The sequence below is a fragment of the Quercus suber genome, unplaced genomic scaffold (genome assembly GCF_002906115.3).
Source record: "Quercus suber isolate HL8 unplaced genomic scaffold, Cork oak 2.0 scaffold_164, whole genome shotgun sequence".
NCBI classification, from domain to species: domain Eukaryota; kingdom Viridiplantae; phylum Streptophyta; class Magnoliopsida; order Fagales; family Fagaceae; genus Quercus; species Quercus suber.
Genome location: NW_027069625.1, coordinates 414,335 through 440,511, shown reverse-complemented (window position 1 = coordinate 440,511; position 26,177 = coordinate 414,335). Strand labels below are relative to the sequence as shown.

General features: G+C 33.8%; 1 long non-coding RNA gene across 8 annotated transcripts in view; it reads left to right on the top strand.

Annotated features, from left to right (window-relative positions):
* Window positions 1-558: 558 nt before the first annotated feature.
* Window positions 559-26,177, top strand: part of LOC111990751 (uncharacterized) — a 30,233-nt gene continuing 4,614 nt past the window's right edge. For 2 of the 8 annotated variants that reach the window (XR_010630598.1, XR_010630593.1), the window contains exons 1-4: window positions 573-1,000; window positions 9,500-9,866; window positions 10,400-10,447; window positions 25,865-25,914. This is a non-coding gene — a long non-coding RNA (uncharacterized LOC111990751). Of the gene's footprint in view, window positions 1,001-9,499; window positions 9,867-10,399; window positions 10,448-11,210; window positions 11,277-12,681; window positions 12,856-25,864; window positions 25,915-26,177 lie in introns of all 8 variants that reach the window. The other 6 variants (XR_010630596.1, XR_010630595.1, XR_010630597.1 and 3 more) reach the window with 6 other exon arrangements.

Below are 26,177 nucleotides of genomic sequence, written 5' to 3'. Positions count from 1 at the left end.
CACCATTAATGAAAGAATAGTTCTAAAACCATAAATTATTTCACAATTTTTTTACTATAATTTTGACGTAATAAATTATAAATGATTAATTATCGCTTACATATAAACTCATTATTTTTTTATATTCTAATTACATTTTATTACGTCATAATTATAATAAAAAGTTCTTTAAAAATTAGGTAGTCTTAAACTTTTCCTTAATCGAATCTACCAGAAAAGAAAAGCATATACCCGAATCCACCAACTGTGGGGACGAGAAAGGAGAAGCATTTAAACCCGATTCCACCAAATGTTGGGTGAGAAAGGACAAGCACTTCAAAGATGAAAGAGAGAGAATTATGCTTGTACCACGTGGCCATATGGCACTGGCATAGCTTAAAGAAAAAAAAAAAAGAAGAGTTTTTCTCACCGTATAATAAAGGGCTGGATGATGTGACAGCGAAAGTAAAAGAGAATAGTCTTTAGTATTATTGAAACAAATCCCAAAGAAAACCAGATTTTAAAGTTTTCATCATCCACGTGGGTGGGCCCCATGTGTGTCGACAAACTTTTTAAAAAGTTTTGTCCTGGCATAATTCCTCAAAGTGTCCCCATCGTAGGGTTTGGGAGGAATCCTATAAGGAAGTTCCACGAAATTACCTAGCGAAAACCGCAATGCAAAATTTCCAGAGTTTCTCTTTCAAGTCTGGAGGTCTGTCTAGATCTAAAGATTTAAAGCTCAAGTACCCGGTGGTTTCTCTACTGGATCTTCTGTTCCCTTGAATTTGGTTTCTCAATTTTCTAATAAAATTCTGCCGTTTTTCTCAAAAAAAAAACCCACATGTCCACACCGGAGATAGTTTGACGCGGAAGGGGTAGAGGTGGCCTAATTGTCGAGTGGAGGCTGATTTGTTGTTGACTGTTGCAGCTGCGGTATCGTTAACCACTCAAACTGGACTGGTGAGTGATGACTGATCGATGTTCAACTTGCAAGGTTGCGTTGGCACTTGGCAGCGTCAGGGTAATTTTGTTTCTTAATATATTCAGATTTTATATTTTGGCAGAAACGGTTTGGATCTTTGAGGATGTGAACTTTGGGGTTGTGTTTTGTGATTGTGGAGAAAGAGATATGACATGTGCATAATATTTTTACAATAAATTATAAGTGATGAGTTGTTATTGGTTGTTATTATTGTGGCAAAAAAGTAATTTTAATGTTAGGTTCAAATTTGAAACAATAACAACTAACCACCTATGATTTGTTTTGTTGTGAAAATATTGTAAAAATATTGTGGACGTATCTCTCGTAGAAAAACTATATAGTCTTTTGACAGACCATTATCATTTATCCACAATTCTACCAAAAAACTCTCATTTGTTTAAAATTATTGAGTTAGTAATCAGTTTCTGTTTAAACAAATTTTATAACTCAGCAATTTTAAACAGGTGAGAATCTTTTAATAGAACGGTGGACCACATCGCATGTGGTCTATGAAAACCTTATAATTTCTTGTGATTGCGATTGTTTACTAGTATTTATTTAGATTTTGAAGTCATGATTATCTTCGAAAAGAAGAAAAATTTCTTATTATGAAGATTTGATTTTTTTTAATTATTTATTGTTTATTGCAAATTTGTTTAAGGGTGAAAGAATGGGTGCGCACGCGCACACACATATATATATTACACTTGGTGTAATTCTAATCAATTTTACATCACAAAATAACTTGTTATAGAATTCATATTTTAGAAATCTTACCGTTGAATTACATGTTCTATATGTTCTTAACAATTATGTCAATTTTCATGTCAATGGATGTTATTTACCGTTTAATCCACAAACTCATATTTTATATATTATTTTAAATTACAAAAACTTGAATTTAAAAAATTTATTGATGACATAGCTATTAAGTATAGAGAATATATGAATACAATGTAATCTAACAGTAGATTTGTCAAAATTTGCATTCAATTAAAAAAAATTAAATGGTGTAACATTACTTAGAGTTACACCAAATATAACTTGAACACAACCATATATATATATATATATATTCAAAATCTTGGGAGGGGTCAGAGACTAAGCTTCTTTTTTTTTTTTAAAGGACGAAAAGTTTTTTTTTTTTTTTTTTTAGTTCATTTTGAGGAAAAGAACCTGAGGATTAAGGGATGGAGCTACTCTTTGACCAGGGGGGCCATGCCTCCCTTGGATTTTGAGAAATTATTTTTTATAGGTATATTTAATTTTCAATTAGCCAAAAAAAAAATGAATAAAACTTGGTCATCATTGGTCTCTTTTTGCTTATTATTAGCTCACTCCTGGCATCAGGGCCGAAATAAATTTATCATTTGGCCACTCTGTGAACCACTACACATGTTGTAGATCATCTTTGTATAAGACAGAGGAGAAAAAAAATATGATGGATCTGAGTCTAACTAAAATAATCAAGAGGCATAGTGAGAGAAAGGCAGGTGAGAACAATATGAAAAACATAATTTAATGGAAGAACGTGAGGATTATGTAACCAAAATTATTAGGACTTAAGATCCCAAGATCCTACGTCCCTAAAATGTCAAGGATCTTATTAGGATCTCTATTAAAATGAAATTCGTGTGAGATCCCGATCCAAATCTTAAAATTAGGATCTTATAGGATTTTGATCTCATAGCAATACTAAGCTTGCATTTGATATTGGCTTAAAAAGTCAGTTTTTTTTTTTATTTTTTTATACTATTTAACTTATTTTTGCTACTATTCAATGGTTCTATTACACTTTTTTTACTATTATGGGCTTCACTGTACTATTTCAACTATCTTTTAACTTTATTTATAGTATTTTTAACAAAAAGTTCTCAGTTTCAACTAAATAAGTTGTTCCTAAATGGACTCTAAAGATCTTATGCTATAAGGAAAAATTCAAAAGTTGTTACTGTTAGGTTCTAAATATTTATGTATAAATGTTTAGGTTCTAAATGATTTTATTTGTTGGCAAACCATATACATAAACTTGTCTAGGAATATATCTTAAAGCATTCCTATCAGGTGTGCCAAATATCAAATATTTGGCATTTGGCACATTAAACACTCACATGAGGTGTTCTAAATGCCAAAACATTTAGCATAAGTGAACAGTACCATTCCAACTTTGGAATGGTGCAAACGAGAATGCTATATGAAAAAATTAATTTATTATTATTTTTCTCTCTCCTCTCATTATTTTAATCTCCTTTTTTTCTCTCTCCTCTCATGTTTCTCTCTCTCTCAATATCTACCTATCTTTTCTCTCAGCCCTTCTCTCCCCCCTCTCTTCCTCTCACAATTCGCCACAGTGATCTCTCCATTCGCCTGCCTCACCTCCGCTGCTCACCAACAGCTCGCCTTCGCCACTTGCCAAGCAGTGCGCCTTCGCCACTCGCCAAGTAGCTCGCCTTTCCTCCGACACCAATGTTGCTCGCCTCCGCCAACGCTGCTTGCTACTCGCCAAGCAACTTACTTCACCTCTACCAATGTTGCTCACCAAGAAAGCCTCTCTCACAATCTGCCACAGTAATCTCTCCACCCACCCACCTCGCCTTCGCTGCTCGCCAACAGCTCGCCTCCGCCACTTGCCAAGCAACTCGCCTCTCCTCCAATCCCAACGTTGCTCGCCTCTACTAATGTCGTTTGCTACTCACCAAGCAGCTCGCTTCGCCTTCATCAGTGTCGCTCGCCAAGCAAGCCTCTCTCACAATCCACCACAGTGATCTCTCCTCCCGCCTGCCTGACCTCTGCCGCTCGCCAGCAGCTCGCCTTCGCCAACGCCGCTTGCTACTTGCCAAGCAGCTCGCTTCGCCTCCACCAATGTCACTCGCCAAACAAGCCTCTCTCACAATCCTCCAAAGTGAACTCTCCACTCGCCCGCCTCACCTCCGCCGTTCGCCAGCAACTCACCTCTTCTCCAACCCCAACACAGCTCGCCTTCGCCAACATTGCTTACTACTCGCTTTGCCTTCGCCGATGTCGCTTGCCAAGCAAGCCTCTCTCACAATCCGCCACAATGATCTCTCCACTCACCCGCCTTGCCTCTGCCGCTCGCCAGTAGCTTGCCTCTACCACTCACCAAGCAGCTCGCCTCTCTTTCGACCCCAATGCTGCTCGCCTCCACCAACGTCGCTTGCTACTCGCTAAGCAGCTCGTTTCACCTTGACTGATGTCGTTCGCTAAGCAAGCCTCTCTCACAGTCCACCACAGTGATCTCTCCACCCGCCCGCTTCACCTCCACCGCTCGCTAGCAGCTCGCCTCCTTCATTCGCCAAGCAGCTCACCTCTCTTCCGATGCCAACGTCGCTCGCCTCCGCCAACGCTGCTTGCTACTCACCAAGCAGCTCACTTCGCCTCCGTCGATGCCGCTCGCCAAGCAACCTGTCTCCTTCGAAATCTGCCCGATATCACTAAGATCTGAATCCCCTTATTTGTTTGGATTGTTTATGGTTGATTTTAGGGATTAGATTTGGTTTGAGAAATTGAATTGTAGTTTTGTAGGTTTGGTGTTTTGAGGTGGTGGTGATTAATGGTGGTTTTGGCCAGTGGTATTGTGGTTTGCTGGGTTTATGTTTTCTGCAAGTGGTTGGGCTGATTTTGGTTTTGTTTTTTGGATGTTTTTTGTAACAACAGTGGGTTGTAGGTTATGGTGGTGGGTTAGTAACAATGGTGAGTTGTGGGTTATGGTGGGGGAGGCTTGCGGTAGAGGTGGCGGTGAGTTGTTGAAATGAGTTTTTTATTTTGTATTTTTTTTTATATTGTTAGTTTTTTAATGTTAATTTAATATTTGTATTTGTTATTTTAATCTATAGAATTGAAGAATAGAAGATATGATGTACGATGAATTGTAAAATGGTCTGTTAAAATAATAAAGTAGCCTTTTTGGTGTGTTAAAATGGCATATTTATAAAACATCTGATGATAATGCTCTTAGTGTCTATGATGTGTATTAAACATTGTTCAAAGTACTGCGAGTCAGAATTCAAGAACGTATAAGGTGCAAGTTCAAGAAGTGAAAATTTGAAGAGCTCGATCGATCGAGAGAATAGCTCGATCGATCGAGATGCGATCTGCGGAATATTGTTTGAAACCCAACAGCTCATTAAACGTTTAGGGTTTTAGTTTAGATTTACTTCTTATATAAGGAAAACCTTAAAACACGTTTTTCAAGTCTTAGAGAGCTACTTTTTTTAGATTTTAGAGGTTTTGTGCCTTCTACTCTTTCAAGCATTTATGGGAGGTCATTCACATACTACAAGTATCGGTAGAAGAAAATTGCAACCTAAGCTTCAAATATCAAGCGTACTAAAGCTCAAAGGCATGAACTGGAGGTTTATATTGGAGCAGATCTACATTAAAAAAGTTTGAGGGTTTTCAGAGCTAGGTTTGATAATTAAAGTTAAGTTTACTATGAATTTAATATTCTTGATTGTAAACTTCTTTTTGATATGGTGGATTCTTTATCTTCAGATTGGTCCCCCGGGTTTTTTCACCTTAAAATAGGATTATTTCACTGGTTTTCCTAAGTCATTATATCTGTGTCTTCTTTACTTTTCTGCTTGCACGATATGTATGATGAATGTTTAACCTAATATTTTCATAATTGACTTAAGTAACAACTTGTCAATTAAATCATGTTAAACATTGTGTTTCAAGGGTCTGAAAACTAACAAGTGGTGTCAGAGCGAGTTAGCTTGTGTTTAGGTAGTTCTTACCTTGAGTTGATGCTTGACCCCTATTGTCATAGATTGTGGTCACTCTTTTGTAACCCCTCCTCACTTTGATTGGAATAATTTTGCTTATTGGAAGGTGAGGATGAAATCCTTCTTAAAGTCTCTTGATGATAAAGTATGCTAATCTATAGAAACTGGATGGACCAAACTTGCTACACCTATGGTAGCATGGACTGATGGAATATCTTTCAAACTGTGCATGAAGGAACTAAGGCTGATAAAATCAACAAACTGTAATAGCTAACTTCCAAATTTGAGAGTATAGAAATGTATAAGGTTGAATCTGTTGATGAATTTTATGCTAAACTCGATATTGTTAACTTAACTTTTAACCTAGGTAAGGTTTATGATTAGCTAGACCCAAAGTAACTGCCATCACTAAAAGCAAGGATGTTGATACTATCCAAGTTGATGAACTTGTAGAATCTCCTCAAACCTACGAGTCAAACCTTCCTAAGACCAACAAGTCAATCTATGGCATTGAAAACAGTAGATGATGTACATGAAAACTTGTTTGATAATGAAATCTCATCCACTAAAATTGCTTATCTTGCTAAACAATTCAGAAACTTTTTAAAAAACAATAATAAAAAGGCAAGAAAGAAAAATTTGTTGTTTATAAGAATTTGAAGAAGACTGAACAACCTAAGAATGATTTTCCTTAAAAATCAGATTCTAGAAAAGAAAAGGTCGGTCAATCCTCTAACAATTCTTTAGGTCAACAATGTTTTGGTTGTCAAGGATATAGACATATAAAATCTAAATGTTTTACTTACTTGAGGTCTGATGGAAAGGACATGGCTGTCACTTTAATTGATGAAGGATCTAATCAAGATTCTGATAGTGATCAGGAGGGTAAGTTTATGGCTTTCACCACTACTGCTAGGATTGATGAGGCCATTGATGTGAAATGTGATAGTCCTTCTGAAAGCTCAAATTAGTGTGAAAATATTAAAACTTGTTTAGACCCTAAATTAAAAATTATGACTAGATTGCTTTTACTCTAACTTAACAAAGTGTGGAACAAGAGTAAATATGCGTAATAAACTAATAACACTATTTTAAGCCATATCCAACCACAATGAACAATAAAAGTAAAGTTTAAAGAGCAGGGACAAGAGATGCAAACACAAGATGACACATCAAGACTTGTTATCGAAGAGGAAACCAAAAAACTTGGCAAAAAACCTATCTGTGACCCTCCAAGTCGAAATCGATCCACTAGTGAATAAAGTTGGAGTACACGAATAACAAAAGACCCTTCAAACCTAGTCTACCCTATGTACTTGAGCACTCCAAGCTCTTGCTACCAATGGACTTCTCGAAGTCTTGTCTTCACTAGCTTTCCAGATCCTACAATTCAACCCAATTGCATCTGCCACTTAATGGCTCCTTCCAATGCTTCCCAACAGCACCAAAACTTGACACAACACTTAGATTAGGTGTGGTAAGTGTTTGAGTTAAGAACCTCTCAAGGATGTAGAGGTAGGAGTAGAGGAAAACCAAGAGGAAATGTGTAGAAGATTATGAGTATAACAATCTCTAACTCTCAAGTGTATTTGCTAGGGTTTTTTATCTGAAAAACACTCCTTACATTTCATAGGTAATGAAGGTATATATAGTGTGAGTAAAGAATTTGGTAAAACACTTTTTTTTCCTTTTTGCCAAACAGAGAGTTTCGCGGGTACCTTTTGAGATGACCTTTCTCACGAAGTACTCGCGAATTTGACAGCTTGGCATGACTTTTCAGTTTCCAGTCATGTGCTTCACACATGGCCTTTCGCGAGTTACTCTTCTCGCGAGCTAGTCGCGAACTGCACTGATTCTTCTTTGAAGCTTGATTCTTCACCAATATCTCACACTCATCCCTTACAAATAAACTCATATAAATATAGAGAAATGATTTAAGAAATTACAATCAAATTTGACAGAAATTGAAGCCAACAAAAGTTAGTTGAAAATTGCAACTATACAATCTCCCCCTTTGGCTATCCCGTGACAAAACCTCTAAATTGAATATAAACTTAAACGTGAGTTTGGGAACATGGGCAAAACTTACTCATACCTAAATCTAAAAGCCGTGAAGCACTTGAACCATATACACTAGTATCCTGAAACACTTGCACATAACAAATAAACTTTATAAAGCACGAGGCAAGTAGAATACTAGGCATGTATAGAGAACAAGTAAAATGCAATCAAGATAAACAAGAGATATGTGAACATATAGCATAACTTGATCATACAAGAACAGTCATTAAGAAATTACCACAATGAAGGCAAGAGGCACCAAGCGAGGAGAAAGTATACTATGTTTTGGTAATACCAACTCAGCATCTGTTTTGGTATTTTCTACCCAATAAATGAGTGACACCTGTTTCAAAAAACCATATCAGACTACTCCAATAAATTAATCACAATCTTCTATACCATCGGGAAGATAAATTAATCATTTATTAGAGTAGTCTGATATGATTTTTTGAAACATGTGTCACTCATTTATTGGGTAGGAAATACCAAAACAGATGCTGAGTTGGTATTACCGAAACATGATATACTTTCTCCCAAGCGAGAGGTGCCAAAAAGGCACTAGCACGAGTGAAGCGAGATTTCAAATTTTAGTTATTGGACATACAGAGAGTTGCTATTACTTGTGCGAGACAATAGAAGAGAGTTTCTGTGATAGAGTGGAGAGAGAATAACTGGTAAAAAATGTTTGGTGACAAATGAGAGCTGGGAGGACAAAAAAAGGTGAGGGAGATCTGCCTTGACAAAAGAAAAAACAAGAGGAATAAAATGAAATATTGAATTAAAATTATAAAAAAGTATACCTTTTTTTAAAAAATAAGAAAAAGAAAATCCCTTTTTTATTTTTGAGAAATATGTAAAGCAAATACCTGGTACGTGCGACTATGGTAACAGTGAGACCTCCCGAATCTACTATGTTTTCTGCCTTTTATATATATATATATATATATATATATTATATTTTTCAAGGGAGGAGCCCTCTTGAAACAAGAGAATCCCTTGTTTGGTTGAAACAAGGGAGGAGAAAAATAAGGATATGCAGTGGTTCAATCATTCAATTTTTGTGGGGGCCACCATTTTGGTGTCAGCCCAAATTAGGGGGAATGGGGGCGTAGAGAGAAAGCATGATTTTTTTTTTTTTTTTTTGAGAAATAAGAAAGCATGATTAAGATATTGGTAAATTACAACTTATCTATTTATAATTTGATCAAAATTTAAGTTGCCTACTTTTAGTTTGAAATTTGACATTTTATCCGCCTAAGATTTGACAAAAATTTAAATTGCCTACTTATAGTTTGAAATCTCATGATGTAAGTGTTCTGTTAGATTCTTTTTATTCTTGTTTGATTTTATGTTTTTATGTTTTTTATGTTGTCAAAGGAGAGAAACATAAAAGTAGAGCAAAATTACATATTTAGCTATGTTTTTAATAAAAGTGACTCTAACTTAGCTAACCTTAGGTGGGTAAAGTGTCAAATTTCAAACCATTAGTAAGCAACTTAAATTTTTGTTAAATCATAAGTAGATAAGTTGTAATTTGCCCTTAAGATATATTTGATTTTTATATTGTAAAATGACTAATATATTCTTAACCATTTCCTTTCTCTCCCTTTTACAAGCCTTTCTCTTCCCTTTACAAACTAAAGCAAGGAAAGATGGAATTCTCATCTTTTCTTCTTTCCTTTTGTTGCATTTGTTCTAAAGTAAAATGTTTTCAAATGTAAAATATTTTCAGGTGTTTTGTATGACGAGTAAATTTTTTCAAGCAAACCACCAAAACTGATAGCTCAGCCACCAAAGTTGCTAGTGCTGGAGGGCCAATGACTAGACCACCGGAATTGATAGTCAAAGCGGTATTTTTGGTGACCGGACCATCGACACCAGTCGCCGATGCGACATCTTTGGTCATCAAACTGCCAACACTGATTGCCGAAGAGGCATCTTCATCCACCTAACCACCGACATAAGTCACCGAAGCAGAATTTCCGAACATTGGAATGTCAAAGCGATGTTTTTGACCATTGGACTAGTAACCTAGCCACCAGATGAAGGAGGGGAAGCCATTGTGTGTTTTTGGAAAATGTTTTACCAAATTTTCAAAGGTAATACATTTTACAACTTTTTATAAATATATTACAAGTATGACTACATTTTACCTACAAACAATCACCTAAAAATGGAAAAATATTTTACTTCAAATAAAATGAAGTGTATATTTCTTCAAAACAAATGGAGTGTTTATTTCTTAATAGTTTGGGCAGCACGTGCAAGGCATGTGTTTGTCAGTATAAAGGTTAACAATTAAAGTTAGAATTAGAATTTATTTATAACAAAAACCAAAAATATAGTTATTTGATTGTTGAAGTACTTAGAAATTGTACCATTAAATGAGACATTAATTTAACTATATAAGAAAGAAACACAAAGATTATAATAGGACACATAATACATCACAAACCAACATTATACTATATTTTAAATATATAAATGTGCTTTGAAACGTTAAATAGATACATCATAATGTTAGTGTTGGTTTGTCCTGCTTTATATGCCTTATTGATCCTTTAATATAGTTCCAAAATAGTGCATTCTATTTTACAAAACCTGAAATTACATGTTCATTCATTTTCTTTAGGTGGATCATGAGCAAAGACCATGTTGAACTTCTTTCGGGATTCTCCAAGTATGTCAAATCTTACTACTCTTAATGGATAAGAAACTTTTTATCATAAGGGAGGTCAACAAAGCTTTCAATATTCTTGATTTCATCCTACAATTATAGGAGTAAGAATGTAAGTTTTTGGTAATTTTTTTATTATAAAATGTATGTGGTTCAACCTGAAAAAACTCATAAAGGAAAGATATGGATCACTAAAAATTTAAAAAGATCTAATATGTATTAGAGAACATAAGATACAAAACACAAAAATGTGGATGTCATATGAAACAATTTGGATTGCTCATGGTATAAGACAACCATAAAAATCAAGGATTAACAAAAGAAATTTTTTTTTCATTATCTTTGAATATAAATTGTTAAATTGTTCCATAACAATCTATAAGGAAACACGAACAGTTAAAAATCAATTGGGTGAAATAAAACAAAGCGCATACCCCTGAAACTAAAATTATCTCAAATTCTTTAGTGGTTCCTGTTTGTTTTTAGACCCCTTAAAACACAATTGGATTAACTTAGTTAACAAGCCAAGTAATTACTTAGTCCAGATTAAACAAATCTAGGTTAACGCAATTAAATAATAATATCAATGTAAAGTATGGAATATAAAGAACACAAAGATATGATCATCTAGGAAAACCAAACCGGTAAAAAACCTGGGGAGGATTTAACCTAGCTATCCTTAAGGTAAAACTGAATCCACTATGAAAGAATCGAAGTTTTACAATAGCAACTTAGACCACTAACATCCTATTGCTACCTCATGTAGAAAACTTACTGACACGACCATGTGCAAGCTCCGAGACCACGGACTCCTTCTTTCTTGGATTCTCCAGTAAGTACAAGCACTCCCGCTTGTGTATCTTTAAGCTCTTTAGTGCAGCAACTAAATGATCATCAAGCTCTCAATGAAATCTCCTTCTTGATAATCCTAAGCATGTGTGAAGGTAATCACCTCTCAGATCTCACAAGAGATTCACACACATAGCAAGGAGAGCAACCTCTAAAACGTGGCTAGGGTTTCTCTTTTATAAATAGGGCAAAACATAAAACCCTACTTGTCATATGGGCTTAGGGCTGAGTTGGAAATTTTGCAGAAAAAAAATTCTGCACGACTTTCGATAGGTCGAGTCTAATTCTCGATTGATCGAGCCAGACAGAATTGCACACTCAATTCTGCAGTTAACTCGATTCAAACTTTACATAAAAGACCTATACTTTGAGCAAGTCTAATAAAGACTAATAACCTGTTTTGATCATGATTTGCCAACAATACATATTAAAGTTCGAACACATTAGTTCCTAAGTACTTAGAACCTAACAAACTCCCCATTTGGCAATCCGTGACAAAACACAAACACAATACTCAAAGTTACAAGTAAAAGCCCTTTACAAGTAAAAGCCCTTGACCAATTGGATAGAGAGAGAACAGCTTTTGAAAAATTTGAAATAGTGATGAACATGTGAAAAGCTAATGTTTTTATAAAACTTTCTATACGATTTTCGATCGATTGAAAATTAGGTGCGATCAGTCGAAACAGACAGAAGCTAACCAATAATTTTAATCGCATTTTTGATTGGTCGAAAAACAAGTTCAATTGATCGAAATTCTGGAAAAAATCACAGTTTTGAAAAACAAAACATTTTTATGTAGAAACTTCTCAAAGCATTGAATTTTATAGATAAAATGCATTAGTATGAGATGAAATACTTTTCAAAAACACATGTTTTGAACCAAGATTTCCCAAAAATTAAGATTTTCAATCAAGACCCTTATATTTTGAAGCATCAAACATGATTTTGCAAAAACTCAAGGAATTTTCAAACTTAGTTGGCCAAACCAAAATTACACACCATAACATGTACACAATTTAGCAAAAAGTAACTTCTGTAGTGTCTACAAAATTCATAACATAGAATTTGAGAAAGACTATCACCTAAAGAGTTACATCATATAACTCCCACATCTCCAGAATAAAAGCTTGCAATCATGTAAGTTTCTTAATTTGCCTCATATTGTACACACCAATTTAATTGAGCAGAAACTTATTAATAATAGCTAGAATAATGTACACACCAATTTTATTTGATTGATTTAATTATAGTCCAATAATGTACATATCAATTTTAGCATTTAAACCGAGGCTACACCTTATGTTCTTTTTGTGAATATTCTACACTTTTTCGAGCACAAAATCTTATGATATGTATTACGGTGTTCATGATTGGCTAATAAACAGTGGTGAGATGGTTATTTATGCATTTCTCAAAAGGATCAAGTCCGACAATCAAAGGCATGTGACTTCAAGATCAAGACAAAGTGATAAAAAACTATAAACATCTTCTCACACAACATGCACTTCAAAGCTCAAACTAGTAAAGTGCAATAAATAAGCTCATCCAAGCTAAACAAGGTACATAAATATCTTATGCAAAAATAAATTGGCCAATTTTGATTTCAAATCCAAGATGTATAATACAAAACACAAAAATCTTTTTGGTTAAAAAAAATTTATGACCAAGAACAAAAAGCATACATTATGCTAAATGATTAAAAATGCAAATGCAATGCATGACAGTGCTTAACTAAGTTATAGAGGGTACACAAACAAGAAATATCAATTTCTTAATTAACCGATGAGTACATGTACAAACTAGTACATACACACACAAAATTAGAAATAGCTTAGCATTTATATAGCACATACTATTCAAGTTTCTCCACAATATTAAGCACGTTCAAAATCAAGAGAGAGATATCATAATTCATGTAATCCTCAAGAAAAATAAAATTAGACACAAAATAAAATATTTTTGTCTTTTTGAAAATTTTCAATGTTTTTGGATTTTTGAATAATCAAAACAACCAAAAACTAAAAATAAACATGTTCACAAATAATTGAAAGAATTAAATAAGGGACAAGTCAGCACCACTCACCTTAGAGAATCATTTCCCACCCATATAACACGAGTCTTCGGCTTTGTAGGTGAAAAACCATGAGAAGTAAAGTGTATTTAAGGGATTTCACCAATTTTCTAAGAAAGACTGAAATCCTGCAAATTCCTTTCACAAGCCAATAAGCTCAAATTTTTCAAAAGGCTATGAAACAATTTATATGGACTTATGGTAGGAGAAATATCATCACATATCCTACATTGAAATACAGAATGTTTAAATTTCAATTTATGACAAGTACGATGAATGTGACTAAAGACACCACAAAAGTGACAAACAAGAACAAATTTAGGAATATCAGTATTCCTAACCATAAATCTAGTCTCAGATTTTGGTTTTTGCTTCAACAAAGAACAATTTGGTTTAATATGACAAACAACACTACAAATGTGACAAGTAGGCACAAAAACAGATTTATCATGCTCTCTAACAGTAGGTTTAAACATAGGTTTAGAAATTTCAGCGTCTACATTAGAACTTTTACATTTGTCTAACCTAGCAAAATAAGCTTTTTCTTTATTATTCCTCTTGAAAGGAGGAATATAAACTTTTTCAGTTTTAGTCTTAAGAGAAACAAAAACACTTCTGTTATCAACAGCAGGCTTGGTACTAGTCAAATTGCAATTTTAGTTTTAGATTCAACTAACTCTTGTTCCAAACTTTTCATCTTCTCATCTTGAGAGGAAATTTGATTTCGCAAAAATTCATTCTTTTTATTAGATTTATCTAATCTAATAATCAATTCCTCTTTTTCAAGATTAGCCAATTTTAACTCTTCCTTGAATTTCTTAGCAATTCTCATAGTTTTCAATAATTCCTTACGAAGAGTTTCATAGGCATCAATAAGATCAATAGAAACAACAGCATCTTCTTTATCCAAATTATCACAAACATGAGCAGAAAGACACTTCAAATTATCCATGATAACAAGGATCAAGGATGAACTTTTAGATCAAAAGATCTAACACAAAAGAGCTACCCACTCTGATACCACTTATACGTTTTTAGACCCCTTAAAATACAATTGGATTAACCTAGTTAACAAGCCAAGTGATTACTTAGTCCAGATTAAACAAATCGAAGTTAACACAATCATATAATCATATCAATGTAAAGTGCAGAATATAAAGAACACAAAGATATGATCACCCAAAAAAACCAAACCGGGAAAAAACCTGGGGAGGATTTAACCTAACTATTCTCAAGGTAAAACTGAATCCACTATGAAAGAATCGAAGTTTTACAATAGCGACTTAGACAACTAACATCCTATTACTACCTCATGTAGAAAACTTATTAACACGACCACGTGCAAACTCCGAGACCACGGACTCTTTTTTTCTTGGATTCTTCAGCAAGTACAAGCACTCCTGCTTGTGTATCTTTAAGCTCTTTAGTGCTGCAACTGAATGATCATCAAACTCTCAATGAAATCTCCTTCTTGATAATCCTAAGCATGTGTGAAGGCAACTACCTCTCAGATCTCACAAGAGATTCACACACACAGCAAGTAGAGCAACCTCTAAAACGTGGCTAGGGTTTTCATTTTATACCTAGGGCAAAACATAAAACCCTACACGTTATATGGGCTTGGGGCTGAGTTAAAAATTCTGCAGAAAAAACATTCTACCCGACTTTCGATTGGTTAAGTCTAATTCTCGATCGATCGAGCCAAACAGAATTGTATACTCAATTCTGTAGTTAACTCGATTCCAACTTTACATAAAAGACTTATACTTTGAGCAAGTGTAATCAAAACTAACAACCTGTTTTGATCATGGTTTGCTAACAATACATATTAGAGTTTTAATACATTAGTTCCTAAGTACTTAGAACCTAACAGTTCCTTTCAAAAGAGTTTCAAGTACTCTGATTTTTTATTGGTACTGCTCCTCATGTTCCTTATAAAGATTTTTTTCTACATGCATACAATAATACGAACACTTATTACACACTAAAGTTTAATCTGGTTCCTGGCACATGTTTGAGTTTTCTGCTTGAGTTGGAAATTCGTTGCTCAATCACTTGCTTGACTTTTCTAACCGCCATGCCACACACTTGAAAATGGAGGGAAAAAACCTGTGTGAGATACAAAATGGCAAACAATAAAGAAAAAGAATCATAAAAATATAAGTTGAAGCATACATTAGTTATATAGCATCCTTGCATCCTATTACTACCATACATTAGATTAGATACTTCCCAATCTCTTTGCATGCTATCATCTAAAAATATTATTCACTATATTGAAAACTGATCGAGATGTTCTCAGCACAAAAGAAATGCAATAACACATAATAAAAAAAATTAAAAAAACAAAAACAAAAAAAGGGATCAAATAATAAAATGGAGGGGTGGGGGGCGGGCTACAACTTATATCCAAATTTCTGGACTCGATCATTTCCAAAATTTCAGTATCAAAAGAATCAATAAAACATCCTTACTTTGATTGCAACACCTCAGGAAACTTATATCCAAGATGATGTATAAAATTGTCTAAGGGCTCTACAACCAAAGGGAAGAAAATGTGATGCAATAAGCAATAAGAAAAACTAGCAATAACAAACACAACAAATTTTTAGGTGGTAGGCAAAATGAGATGTGTCCCAATGTTACATTGCTCAGTACCAATGTCATATTTGGTGGTTCTTTTTTTTAAACACATTGAATGGTACTAACGTAACATTGGACAATACAATCCAAAGTGATTAAAAAAATGACATAGCTAACAATCAAAATAAAAAATTAGTTTTATGCTACCTAGGATGCCACATGTACTGGCCATGAAAATTAAGGATGTTCAAAAATTACATAATCTGTAAAATGAGAAAATACCATAGCCTTGAATAAGACCAAAATAACCTCATTAACATATTAAATTACGAAAATACCCCTCAAGAACTTTAAAAAGGACCAAAATATCCTTGAAACCCTAAAATAAGTAAAATACCCATAAAACCTTAAAATTTTAAAAGTGACTAAAATAAATTTTTAAGATTTCAAAATAAATTTTAATAAAAAAACTAAAATGAATAAAAATAGTGCTAAAATACCAAGAATGATGTAAACATCCTTGAAAGCTTCATTCAAACATCCTTGAAACCTTTGGAATGACTAAAATACTTGCAAACTTTTAAAGTTGCCATAATAGCATCAAAATCACTAAATTTGGTTGTGTTAGAGTAATATTTCAGTTTTTAAAGTAATTGGGAGGATATTTTGGTCATGTTAGAGGTTTCTTGGAAAGTTAAGTGATTTTTGACAAATGTTACTTGTCTCGTATTTAGCCAAACATTAGAGGTAATTCGATTATTTTGAAAAATGCAAAACTTAGCTACAATAGTTTAGGTGCTGTGCATTAGGTTTCCCAATTAACTTCGAATACTTGGTTACATTGACCAATAAAACACATATAGTGCTATCTTTTCCAAACAAAATTAAATTTAAAACAACTAGTTGTTTGAATTTAATTGGAGAAGCTAATGTATTGCATTTAGTGGGTTTCATTCAGCTTTTTGATTTTTTTTTTTTTTGAAAATGGTGGTTTTAAAAAGTGCGATATAAAATTGTGATCTTCTAAAGAAGCAGAGTGTTTGATAAATGATGTTAAAAAGTTTTTTTTTTGAAAAAACTGAGTATTTGGCTAGTACTAATTAAATTTGCAGTTTAAGGTGTAAATTACCTCAAAGAACAAAATATTTGAAAGAGAATTCCTTTATACTTATGGTTTCACCTTCTTAATAATAAGAAATAAAAAAAGAAGTGGATTTTGTATGATGAAGATTAGAGATACAGATCAAGGATAATTAACCTAATTGGCATATCTAATACCAAGACGAATAAGCAAATTACTAACTATAAGCATCCAAATCCTTTGAGCAAAGCCACTAATAAGTGCACTGACCAAGTATTCCAACCCAAGAGAATCCATCCCAAAAGAGTCGTAATAGGCCACTTGAATTACTATGTCTATACTAGCCTCTAAGCACGCACATTGCACATGCTCAGAAGCTCTTCTATTTTTTTAAGTAAAAATTAATAATTTGCATCATTATAATTTGGAAATATATTTTTTATTTTTCAAACAAATAAAAAAGATAAACTTTGGAAATAGGCAATAACTGCAATTTCTTTTTTGAATTTGTGTTTGAAAGTGGTGTAGTGATATAAAGAAAAGTTTTGTTAGGAAAAATAAGATGAATGTGAGGGGAAAGAAGGCCAAAATTTTAGGAGTTCTCTTAGTTTTTATTATTTATTTATTTTTTTTTTAATTAAGGGTGTTTTACTTTTATTCGGATGAAAAATGAATAAAAAATGCTAAATTTTAAAGAATAAAAAGATGAACGTAAAGGAAAAACATCCTAAATTTTATGAGTTATTTTTTTTTTTAATTCAAAATAAAATTTGTTATTTGACATTTATGACCAAATTTCTAAGAGAAGTTACCATTCATTAATGAAGATCTTTTTGAACTACATAAAAGTTTAGTTTAAAAAGGAGGAATATTCTTATAGATAGTATAGATGATGAAATGAAAATTAATGATATAAGATTCCATCCCAAAAGAGTAATAGTAGGCCACTTCTATATATATAATGATCATTAATGATGTAAGAAAAAAATAGAAAAGATAACATTACATAATATTATTCACTGTTATGATCCTAGTATCCCACATGGATTAAGTATAAGCTTAACCATGTGTTTATAAGCTCTTGGGCACCCTCCCCTTGTAAGCCGGTTTCCAAGGTTGAGTTCTACCCATGGGTTTGTAACACTCAAGTGATAATTGTATAATGGCATGGATTTTCGTTTTCCACAATACAAACAATATGAGAGTAGGCTTAAAAAAAAAAAATAAAAAAAAAATAAAAATTAATTAATTAATTAAAGATTAATACTTGAATGGATCATCTATTTATTGGGGTTTTTTTTTTTTTTTTTTGGTTCAATTAGTCTACACCAAAAATCGATTAATGTTTTGGTTGATGATGAAGAGTTATTATCAGTAGCAGACATTATAAGTTGATACTCTTTCTCAAAAAAAAAAAAAAAAAAAAAACNAGTTTTATCTATCATTAAAAATAAATGATAGAAAAGTTTTATCCTAGTATAATACTAGGGGTATAAGAGTAAATTTATACAATCTACATTTTTTATCTTCTCATTTTTCTTCTTAACCAAATAAAATTTTTTTCTATCTTTCCACTTTTCAACCCTTTACTAAACACTACGAAAGAAAACTAAAATCTATTTATATTCTCACACTTTTCCATTCTCCAACAAAGTGTTAAGTCTCAAATAATATTATCACAAATATTATCAATCTAAAATAACAATCACACACAAAAATATAAATATTTACGTGGAAAACTCATTCTCCTTGAAGGAAAAAACCACGGAACTAACTCCGAATCAATTCAGTATTATCAAATCAATTACAATATCTCTTATATATGTCTTATGGCTAAAGAAAAAAAAAAAATTTCTTTGCTCTCACATGCACTAATTATTTCTCTCAAAGGCGGCAACACTTTGATCTCTCTTTTTTATTTTCTTCTCCATGCATAACTCTCTCTTGACTGTCTTCTTTTTCTCTAAGCAGCTCCCTCTTGGCTACTCTCTCTTTTCTCTTGTGTGGCAAACATTGTTGCTGCTATCACACCATCTTATAGTGCACACACATGCTTTCTATATACAAAAAAATAAAACTTGAGCAGCCTTACCCTCCTAGTAATACTAGGATTCCTAACAAAACTTTAATTATAGTTCTTGAACTATTTACTATTTACTAATTCTAATTGAACTAAGAGAGTTCAACTTCACGTGGCTTTTAAGCCACACAAACATAAGCTCATTAAATGAGCACTACTTCGATGTGGCTAGACTTTGGTGTCCATGTGCACCCAGCAATATCCCTCTCCAGCGCATCGATGGGAGGAGATCTTCATTCTATCTCTTCAATTCAATTCCATGCTAGTGAAGCCAACACAAGATTTGACATTTTTCATTATCTACACTAACACTAAGAACGCCTTATCAATGTCAATACCTTTCATTCTCAAAGACTTCATCTCATCTTGGATTTTCTTAATCCAATCCCTTGGCTCCCCCTCATCAGAAGCCCAATTATTCTTGAAGCTAACAATTTGACATTCTCCATTAGTCCTCTTATTGTGAAGTTTATCAATCTCTAGTGGAAGATATTGCTCCCCTGCTCAAGACCTCCAAGGTCTTTCACTTCATCATCATCCCATATAGCCTTAGAATTTTCATATTCTTCATCACATATTACTTCCTCATTTGAAGCACTATAGGCAATGAGAATTTCACCCTCTTGACATCATTACCATCAATCCCAACTCTTATCTTTGGAGTTTCTCAAAATCTTTAATCTTATTGAACTTCTTCTTACAGGTCTTCACATGAGTCTTGTACATACCACAACAAGCATGTCCTCTTGCAACAACCAATGACCCCTAAGTTTTCATCTTCCATTACCAAGGTGGTTACAATAACCCGCTCTGTATATAGCTAATGTAGAAAACACATTCATCCTTAAATCTAGAACATGTCGCACATTCTTTGATATCACAGTGCTACTAACATTGGTTTTAACGCAAACATCACCAATTTCCACAATTATTGAGTAACTGGAATTACCCACTTTCACTGTACCAAAGTCCCCTACTTTGTACATGGTAAACAACCCTTTAATAGTGATAACATAGTGAGAGGCTACCAAATCAACAACCCACTCAATATCATTATTAACAATATGCTCACATTTTTGCTCTTCAACAAAGAGCACCACAACATCCTTAGCAATCAAACATTTGTAATATTTTTCTCACTATCATTATTTTTATTTTTGCCTTCAGTTTTTTATTTTTTATTTTTTTATTTATTTCAATGTCAACAATTTCTTCTTATGTGACCATTTTTCCCACAATAGAAGCATTATCTAGTTTCCTTACACTGGGATCTATCTCTTGATTTTGACCTACCATTGAATTTTCGATCATTAGGTCCTCTACTTCTACCTCTGCTCTTGTTCTTCGTGACAAAAGCTTGATCTTGGGCATTGTCTATATTCGCATCTCTCCTACAAACCTTTTCACTTAAAATCAAATCTTAATTGCTTTTCCCTATATAATTATTTACCGCCATTCTCATGGCTTCCCAACCGTTTGGTAAAGAAACCAAAAGAATCAATGCTCGAATCTCATCATCAAATTCAATTTCCACCAAGGATAATTGATTTGTGATCGTATTGAATTCATTCAGATGTTACGCTACAGGAGTGTCTTTTGCCTTCTTTAAATTAAACAACTTCTTCATCAGATGCACCTTGTTGTTAGCTGACGACTTTACGTACAAGCTATACAAAGCCTTCATTACATCCATTGTGGTTTTCTCCTTCACAAAATTGTGTACAATTGATCTTAACAGAGTTAATTGAATAAATCCTAGTACATGTCTATCAAGAAGATTTCATTCTTCATTCTTCATACTTCATAGTATCAGGTTTCTTCCCCAAAAGAGACAGATGCAAATTCTTCCCATAGAGATGATCTTCAATCTGTATTGTCCAATACCCAAAGTCTGTTCCATTAAACTTCTCAATTCTTGAAGCCTTGCCTTTTTCTCCGGCCATCGCTTCCACTCAAAACTATCCTCTGATACCACTTGTTAGGTTCCAAATGATATTATCACAAATATTATCAATCCAAAATAACAATCACATACAAGAACACAAATATTTACATGAAAAATTCTCTCTCTTTGAAGGGAAAAACCACGAGACAAACTCCGAATCAATTCACTATTATCAAATCAATTATAATATTTCGTGTATGTCTCATGGCTAAAGAAAAATCCCTATTGTTTTTTTTTTTTTTTTCCTTCTCACACACTAATTATCTTTCTTAAAGGTAGCAACATTTTGATCTCTCATTTCTGTTTTCTATTTTCTTTTCCACACACAACTCTCTCTTGGCTGTCTTCTTTTTCTCTAAGCGGCTCCCTCTTGGTTGATCTCTCTTTTCTCTTGTGCGGCAAACCTTGTTGCTGCTATCAAACTATCTTATGGTGCACAACATGCTCTTTATATACAAAAAAAAAAGCTTCAGCCGCCTTACACTCCTAGTAATACTAGGATTCCTAACACAACTTTAATAAAGTTCTTAAAGAGCGCTACTATTTACTATTTCCTAATTCTAATTCAACTAAGAGAGTTCAACTTCATGTGGCTTGTAAGCCACACAAACATAAGACTACTTTGGTGTGGGCTGGACTTTGGCATTCACAAGCACCCAACACAACGTGGACCCTAAATGAGGAAGTACATCTTGGACAACACCATAATATAAAATTTCTTCACACTTTTAACCATATATTTGCAATTGGTTTTCAGCATATCAAAGCATATCTTGTACATAAAAGCAATTCAAATTAGGAAAGGAAATATATCTAGCAAACCTTAACTTCAATCAAATTGAAGATGGACATCAATTTATTTCAATATTTCGGGAGAGGGGGGTTGAACTGGATTATGACCGTACATCTAACAAAATGTTTGATGCACACGAGTACCAAATAATATCTAGTGCAAACAACAAAATTCCCTGTCTTATGAGCGAATCAATTCAAGTATGCCAAAATAGAAAAATCACAGAATTAGATGAGAGAGCTCCATAGAAAGAACTTAAAATGTTCATCTTAAAATAAGTCAAAATATATACTAACTTTAGTCAAAACCATTTACATTAAAAAGTAACACACCTGATTTCTCCCCTTCTCGTTTGCTTACTCCGCAATGATCACTATTTTCATGTTTTTTTCACAACATCCACGTTTAGTGCAAATAAAATAGTTTGCTCCTTTCTCAAGATAAACTTGATCATTTCCACTGTTGTTTTCAAAAGCACCTATTGGTGCTTTGCAGGTTTCATAACCATGTTTGTCTACGACAACCACATTGTGCTCCCTTGGGTCGTATACAAACTCTGTAACATAGAAACAAGGAGAAAATCTAGAATCTTAGTTGGAGATTCAAGAATCTAATTTCATGATTTGAAAGAAAAAGGAAATTTAACTTGACTAAAAAATTTGGTGGAAATGGAAAATGTAAGATTTTAAAAACTGATGTGAAAGCATGAGAAAGAGGCAACAAAAGTCATATGCTTCCATTTTCTATATATCACAGTAAGAATTACGCTAAGTCATTAAGTGCAACCACAATGTGTAGGACATAATTTTTATTATGGTAATCTAGAATATGATACATGAAATGATTTCTTGTAGAGGTTTCCCAAGAAATTTGATAGATTAGAATGAAGTGTGAGAAAGAGAATTTTCATTGATAAAACTATGCAATTATTTGTCGGTAATAATGGTTCATATCTACCACAGACTTCTTAGCTTGGTGGTACCTCTGGCTCACCCACAGAGAGGTGAGCTTTGTTAAGAGTCCAAGCTCACTGGCCTTGTCAGCAACAACTACCATGTAGTCTAGTATAGATTTGCATTGTAATTAGCTCATTGTAACAGATTGATATTGTTATATGTGCTTTAGACAGTTAAAGATAGTTGTTAGGAGTTAACAGTTGGAATATGGATTGCATTAACAGTTGGAATATTGGTACAGCAAGTTGTTAAGCTGTTAGACCTGTTAGTTGGTGTGATTGCATTAACAGTTGGAATATGGATATAAGTGTAATCAAGCAATGAGTAGAGATAATGATGAGACTGACAAGCTTATGCTAATTCCTCTTACTTTTTTCTCTATCTCTCTCTCTCTCTCTCTCTCTCTCATTATTCCCATTATTCCATCTATTCTCTACGTCTCTCTTACTATAAGGTCTGGCTGCCTTAAATCAGTCGCATAGCTTAGAGTTAGAATGTTTGCTAGCAAATTTCCCTTTTGCAGGTGAGCTTACCTTCTAGGGCCAAAAAAATAATGATAATAAGAGATCAAACTCACCGAGTACATCACCAGCATGGAAGGTCATTCCACTAGGATGCCAATTACTAATGTTTTCGGTCCAACCTTCAGGACCTCCAACAAGAAACTCCTCTGCCAAAGCAGTCTGACGGTATAATACCAAACCCCACAGAACTGTAATTGAAATCAAAATAGCTCTTCCCAGGGCCATCAGGCTATTAAAATTTCTGCAACAAATAGAGCAACAAGAGGGATAGAGAAGAATCATGTGATTAGAATCATGCTAAAGTCACTATCAATTTTATTACAAAAAGTCAAAATTACAAAAATTTTACAAATTGAAGAAACAAAGAAGGTGATTGAAATCCAATTGCATTTGTTATAAACAACCAGACTAATAATTTCTAGATGAAGCATAAGATTATACAAAAACTGTGGCTTAAAACAAAATGAACTTACCAAATTCCAAATAGGCCAATGCAGGTATTAAATGCATAACCTTATTTATTTATTTAACCCCCTAAGTCATAAGATTTGCAATAAACTTCCCTCAAGATTTGAAATAGTGAAACTCACTGAAAAGAAGACTTTGTGGTTTCAATCTCTCAAACACTCTCCTTAAGATCACAAGAGAGTTGCCAATCAGAATCCTAACAATCTTCCTCTTTTGGCAATCCTGTGACTAACATTACAAAATTTAAAAACAAAAGTCCCATTAGAGATTAAAAGTTAAGCCTGTTCACCACATGGGCTTGTCACATGATTAACACCGTTAAAAAAATAAATAAAAAATAAAAACTGTTGATTTTGCCTGGCTTGACTTGTAGAATTCTAATACTTCTAGAGAGGGGAGAGGCACTGTTTTTTAAATTCTGATATCCCCCCCACTTTTGGATGAATGTAAATGACATCTATTACTCGATGCTGTGTTCGTCCTAGTTTTAATCACATAAGTCTTGGATATTTTCTTCTAAATTCATCATTGGCAGACATGAGTACTAATTGGATATTGTGTACAAGCTGCTATCTAAGGTGTTGGCAAATAGATTGAGGGTGATGTTAGATTGTCTCGTCTATGAGTCTCAAAATTCCTTTGTTGGTGGTAGAAAAATTCTAGATTCAGTGCTAATTGCTAATGAATGTCTAAATAGCAGATTGAAGTGTCATACACCGGGGTTTGTAAGTTGAACATTGAAAAAGCCTATGATCATGTGAATTGGGATGCCTTATTCTATTTGTTGGGTAGGATGGGCTTTGGGGTGAGACGGTGGGGGTGTAATAAGACTTTTATCACTACTATTTGTTTCTTTGTTCTTGTGAATGGATCCCTTGAAAGTTTTTTTTTGGAAGCTCTCGTGGGTTGAGACAAAGTGATATGTTGTCCCCTCTTCTTTTCCTTTTGATTATGTAAGTATTAAGTCAGTATTTAAACAAAATTGAGGAGAGTGGTCTTATTCATGATTTTCATGTAGGACCAGTTAACTCTATCACACTTGTTATTCACAGATGATACTATTTTGTTTTGTGATGCTTCTAGAGAACAGTTGTTGTTCATTAGGCTGGCTTTGTCTTGTTTTCAAGCTTTTACAGGTTTGAAAGTTAATGTGGGGAAATGTGAGATTGTCCCTGTTGGGAAGGTTGGTAACACTAGTGCATTGGCTAATATCCTATGTTGCAGGGTGGGTAGTTTGCCTATGAAATACTTGGGAATTCCGTTGGGTACTCCGTTCAAGACAACATCCATTTGGAATCCTATTTTGGAGAAGATGGAGAAGAAACTATCAAGTTGGAAGCATCCTTATTTATCTAAGGGTGGTAGACTTACTTTGTTGAATAGTACCCTTTCAAGTCTCCCTACATACTGCCTATCCTTGTTTACCATACCTATAGTTGTGACTGATAAGTTGGAACATATTTAGAGAAATTTTTTATGGGGGTCTTCAGAGGAGTGTTTTAGATATCCTTTGGTGGCTTGATAAGGTTTGTTCACCTCTAGAGATGGGTGGGTTGGGGATCAAGAAATTAGTGCACTTTAATCAAGCTTTATTAAAGAAATGACTATGGAGGTATGGACAAGAAGGTACCCATATTTGGTGGACGGTTGTTGCCACTAAGTAGGGAGAGGGTCAAGGGGGGTGGAATACTGAAGTCTACAAAAGAGCCCATGGGTGTGGTATGGTATGGTATTAATGAAGGATGGGAGAGTTTCTCCAAACATTTGGCTCTAGTGATAGGTGGTGGAAATGATAGAATTTGGAACTTGGGATTTTATAGGGGCTTTCACGATAGGGAATTAGAAGCAGCCTTCTCTATAATGTGCAATTTTTTGGTTGGCTTAAGATAGGAGTCACTAGTTCAACAAAAGCCGCTAGGTTACAAATCGTGGCTTTGCTTTGAACAAGTTTAAGCCCCTATTTTGTACTTGCCCAACATTTTTGTTCTTTGGCCTATTTAATGTACAATTTTTTGGTTGGCTTAAAATAGACTAATATATGGGCTTATTTGGCATTGGCTTTTGTAGTTGATGAAGTTGCTAAGGAATTTTATACCATCAAAGTTTCTTCGTTGAAGGTATTTTTCTTGATTTCTATAATGTGCAGTTTTTTGGTTGTTGTTTGAGATTTTGCATCGTGGGATCTAATCCCTAAAAAATTTCAGCTGATTTAGGGTCCTTTTCTTTCCTTTTATTGTGATTTAGATTTTTTACCTCGTAATCTAGATTTTTGGCTTTTGGCTGGTGGCTTTTGATTGTTGATTGAGAATTTGCATTGAGGGATGTGATGATGGAGTGTATTGTATTACACTGCTCATTGTTGAAAACAATGCCTCTCCCC